This window comes from Rhododendron vialii, chromosome 6a, assembly GCF_030253575.1.
Source record: "Rhododendron vialii isolate Sample 1 chromosome 6a, ASM3025357v1".
Classification (NCBI taxonomy): domain Eukaryota; kingdom Viridiplantae; phylum Streptophyta; class Magnoliopsida; order Ericales; family Ericaceae; genus Rhododendron; species Rhododendron vialii.
The window spans coordinates 28,190,439-28,195,691 of record NC_080562.1 but is presented as its reverse complement, the minus strand read 5'-3'; the positions used below and the strand labels follow the sequence as shown (position 1 = coordinate 28,195,691).

The following is a 5,253-nucleotide window of genomic DNA, read 5'->3' as shown; positions in this document are numbered from 1 at the left end:
ATGGCAGCAGGGGTATCACAAAGCTTCCTAAACTTACTGGGTCTAGGAGGGTTGTCATCCGCCATGAGTATATTCAGAAAAGAAGAAAAGATGGAAATGGGTACGAATTGAAACCCTAGAAACGACCCACCAAATCTGAGAATGAGATCTCAGATAGAAACCTAAGAAGAAGAAGGGGAATGAGAGCAAGAATCTTACGAGAATATTGTGACGATTCCCTGGAATCCAATCGAGTTTGCAGGCGGCGGCAATGGCGGAAAGCTTTACGGAGAAAAACTGAAAGTTTGAATGTTTTGGATGAAAAACCAAAGAGAGCCCTTTCAGGGGTTTAAGGGTAAGAGACGGAGACGAAACGTCTCCTCTCACGCCGTTACAGGAAAAAGTAACGGAAAGCAGAAACCGTTCTGACGCCGTTTCATAGAACGTCAGTTCGAAGTTAATGCTAGGCATATGAAACGTGCCACGTGGAGTCGTTTACCCCGAAATGGTATAATGACATAGGCGCCAAAAGGCATCAATAAGATATCGAAATTATTACTGCACGGGATCAAAAGAGTTTGGTCTAGATAGAATTCTGTTTCTAAGCATCATATATTGCCCCCGAACAGTGGTAAATATATGAAGCTGGGGAGCAATTGTAGGGAGGTATTCCCGAGCAGGTACATTTAGTTATCGAACACGTGATGTCTAGGAACACGTGGTAAATACGACTAGACTTACCGCCGAGTAGTTCGGTGAACAGCGATATGGACCAGTGATATGAGAAGTCATGGCTATAAATAGACTGTTCGGTTATGATACAGCCGAACAGATGATGTAAAGAACCTAGCACGTGATACGAGTGATCACGGGTTGAAAGCAATGCAATCGATATCCGAATAAATGGTACGTAGGACCATAGTTTGAATATAGACAGGACAGTCATCATGCTAAACAAGTGTTCGGCAATATGGACCAGTGACATGAGAAGTCAATGGTCCAGGAAGGTTGTACGGGCTCAAGGACCAGTTACATGTGAGGTAACTGGTCCAAGCCGTCTGTTCGGCTATGAGACGGCCGAACAAAGATGGAACTCCAATCGAGAGTAGGAGCAGAGAGAATACTCTGGAAGATTCCAGAATAGTCATGTCTCATATAGGGATAAAGATCCCAAGAATATAGGATCTGAGAAAGATACCCAACGAGTATGGGATGTTCGGCTCTTAAAGGAAAAGAATCCTAAAAGGACTCTTTTCCATAAACTGATAAAGGAAACGAGACTCCTTGATATCCTGGGTTTCCTATACGAGTTAGGAATCCTATGGCAATAAGGATGCTTGGACAGCAAGCATCCATAAATCTATAAATATGAGGAAAACCTAGAGGTGAGAGGTACGCAATACGTTGCATTATTATTGCTTTCCTACTGATAATTAGGGTTTAACTGCTAGTACGTGATACTAACAAAGGCATCGGAGGGCCTTTGCCACGAGAGGAAAAGGTGCACTCACCCCCTGTCTATTTTGCAGATTAGGGTTCAGACGTCGAACTAGGGTTCCGGTGAAGAGGCACGAATAAGCCGTTGCGATCCAGTTGATTCGAAGTACCAATTGTTTTCATCCCCCTACACAGGGCATAATAAAATGTCACGCCCTCGATTTTTAACATAAATAAAAATACCGTTTTAAATACGAATCCTCACAATAGTACATACGGTACCCCAAATTACAATACAGTTTCTGAATCTTACAAATCTGTCAATTGATACAGTATTCCAAAATAGAGAGAATAGTACAATGCAATTTAATTTATGATGAAAGACAAGTACTTCAGAAAATAACTTTAGTCTGTGATGTCTGCATGCACTTCACACCCTCCAAGACTGTGTTCCTGTAGTGTACCTGAAAATGATAGGTTGAGCTACACTAGCCCAGTAGAGAAATCTATACTCAAGTTATATGAAAATGCGATGAAGTATGCACAAAGAGTGAAAGAATTCGATAAGTGAACATGAGAAACACAAGTTTATCACAACGAAAGAGAAACTACGGCCAAAGAGTTCCAAACAACTTGTAAGTATTCCTAACTGTTCACATGTCATGTGGAAACATTATTAAAATCACATCAATCAAACGTACTCACAATAGGTTCACAACCATTTCGACACTTCTCATAATCTCAACCATTCTGCATTACTACCCTTGCGTTGCATCCATTTCCTCATTCCAATTCTCAATTACATTCACTCGAATCCCAACAATCACACAATCCTTTGAACAAATACTTCTCATAATCTCATGACGCAATAAAGCACGTCAATCAAACCAACTTATAGATTAAACACATATCGATAATCACATTTCAACGCATTCCAAACGATCAATCATAACATAACATCGACCGATAAAAGAGTATGCGCCTTTTTCTCTTAATATATCACAATATCGTACCAACCTCCTAACGACTCTACAACATACTACCCGCTAATATTAATATTTAGACCTCATGGAATGAGCGCCAAAAGAGTTTGAAGAAACCTAAACGATCAACGAATCATTAGAACTTGAGTAATCAAGCTTAGGAATGATTTAACAATGCTTAAAATGGATTAGAAGTGATCGAAAGTCAAAAAAAAAAACGGACGAACGAGAACTAACAGACCAAAACTGTCCCAGCGAGCAGTCAGTGTTCGACAATTCGTTAAAAATTCCATACTCAATATTTTTCAATGATTCCAACGCCAAAAGATCACCAACTTACCAATCTTTAAAACTCATAAGGACCCATAACCAATAGCGTCATTTAACCATAACAAACAATGAAAAACGCAGCCCAGTGAGCTGCCCAGATTTTCAGATTTTAGTTCAATCTTCTAAAAATCACTATAAATCGAGTTCTTAATATTTTTGAGTTATTCTGATCCCAATAGTTGCGCGATTGAATGAAACTTAAAAGTCACGAAGGAACCCTTGTCAAATCTGCACTCCAAGGGTTGTTAAACAGGGGTTTTCCGAGGCTACACGAATCTGTCACGCAGCATGACAGATTGACACACCTCTACTCAAACGTTCATAACTTTCTGTGTACTAAGAGTGTTAAGACGATTTTAGTGGCAAATGAAAGCTTACTTCAAGAGCTTCGAATCAATATAAAGTTTGTATGAAACGGACATCGGACGAGGAAGTTATGGCCATTCGAAGTGGGCTGAAATCCAGAACACGAGACAGATTGCAGACCAGTTTTCTAAAAATCACCATCAATTCAATTCTCAACGGTTTTGTATGATTCGAGCGGCATTAGAACAGGCTCTAAGTATACTCTATTTCATACGAAGGAACCAAAATTCAAATCTGAACTTAAGAAGGCGTAAAACCCCAAAAACACAGGCCCTGTTCTGCTGATTTTCGGAAATGGAAGGAACATGCTTAAACAACGAAGCAGGATACGATCTAGGTACATAAACACCGTATAAACGCATAAAAAGAGTAAGAAAATCCCTACCTCATGGGTTTTGAGCAAAACTCGACCCTTTGACTAAGTCAACCGAGCTCCCACGTGGTCCGATCGTGATTTTTCTTGGATATTCGGAAAGCCCGTGCTCCGTATAGCAATTTTAATTCTTGGACTTCGTCCAGAATCACGCTCTAAGGTGTTGAAATCGAAGAGAGAAGGGAGGAGAGAGTTTCGGAGGAGAGGAGGAGAGAGTTTGGCCGAGAGAGTGAGAAAAAGAGAAATGGGAGAAAGTAGTCTCCTGGGGAAATTATTGGCATGGGGAGTAATCCCATGCTCCCACCCCACACACATACACGTGCACCTCTCGCACAATTACCCTTATATCCTTCCATGAACATGTCACACCGAATATCCGAACCGTCTATTTCAACAGGCCGTACATTAACAAAGGAAGAAAAAAAAAAATACAGCCTAAAATAAAATAAAATAAATCACGGGTCTCTACACAAAAACATTCAAAGCATCTACCGAAGAGTAATTTCTACCAACCAGGAGCCCCGGTCCCAAACTGAACTCTGGTAGTGGTATTTGCATTCTCCCCGGGTCCGAACATAAAATTTCCGGTTACCGAGACATAAATGTTCGCCCACTCCTCGGAGTCGGGGAGATGGTCGACAAGGAATGTGTCGTATCCAGTCCTGCACGAGAGGTAGTATCGGTTGCTCTCTCGGTTGACTCCCACGAGATACACGCCGAAGAGTTCTTCGACCCCAAAGGTCAAGTTGAACTGCCTCCTCAGCTCGATGACGCTGGTGATAATTCGGTAAGAGTTCACCGTGAGCTGGGAAGAGGTAAGAGAAAGGGTCCGGAGTACTCGTCGGACGAATTGATGAAGGGGGAACCTAACTCCTCTCTCAGCGATTGCCATCAAAGGAAAAATCAATTCCCCTGGTCGGTGAGGAAGGGTCTTGGGGTTGTTGTCAGGAAGCAGCCGAACCTCTACGTCCGGAGGGATGCTGTAAACCCTTTTGAATTCGGCGTAGGCAACCGGGGTCCCATTGAAATACTGGTTCAGATAGGGACACGGCCTCATCGGCCTCCTTCGTCCCCGAACCTCTTTAGGGGCATCGGCGAATGGGCCCGGTCCATGGCCCGATGTACTGGGAATCTCCATCTCCCAAGGAACGAAGGCTGTGATAGGACGTGAAGCTCTAAGAGGGTCCGAGGGTTCAATGGCGTCCAATGGAATTCGGTAAAAAGCTTGGGCACGACACTTCTCAAAGATCTCCTCAAGATTAGCAGAAGAAGAGCTGCTGGAACTGTCCGAGGAGACTTCAACAACCATCCGCCCCTACCTAGCAAAAAAAATGTGTGTGCAAAAGCCCGTTAGCTATATGCCCAGGGAAAGCAACATGACCTAGCAAATGGGACGGAATGGTCATCGCTCCTCGGTAGATTTCCGGGGACGCTTCTCCGGGAGGGGTCTCTGAGGCCAGTGGTTATATCTATGGTCTCGGGTTGAAGATTGGCCTCGGGATGAATATGGCCCTCGGGTTGAATTTAGACCTCGGAAAAGCTAAGAACAAAACGCTGGAGACACCCAGCGGCGAACGGCGGTACAACCACAAAATGTAGAAATGTGGATTAAAGGGAAGAAAACTTGAAGAAAATGATTAAAACATGAAAACCAGCAGCTAAAGATCGTCATACCTGGGTTTCGTGTCAAGATCCGCGTCTAAAACGCTCAAAATCTCGATCAAAGAGCGGAAGGCGACGGCGGCGGCGGTTCGAGTTCAAAATCGGGAGAGCTTTATCGTCCTC

At 43.2% G+C, this 5,253-nt stretch overlaps 1 long non-coding RNA gene across 1 annotated transcript; it reads right to left on the bottom strand.

The window, feature by feature from the left end:
* Positions 1–1,637: 1,637 nt before the first annotated feature.
* On the bottom strand, positions 1,638–3,857 carry LOC131330103 (uncharacterized). The gene is made up of 2 exons (XR_009200952.1): positions 3,481–3,857; positions 1,638–1,880 (listed from the first exon to the last, which is right to left on the bottom strand). It is a non-coding gene; the product is annotated as an uncharacterized LOC131330103 (long non-coding RNA).
* Positions 3,858–5,253: the final 1,396 nt, after the last annotated feature.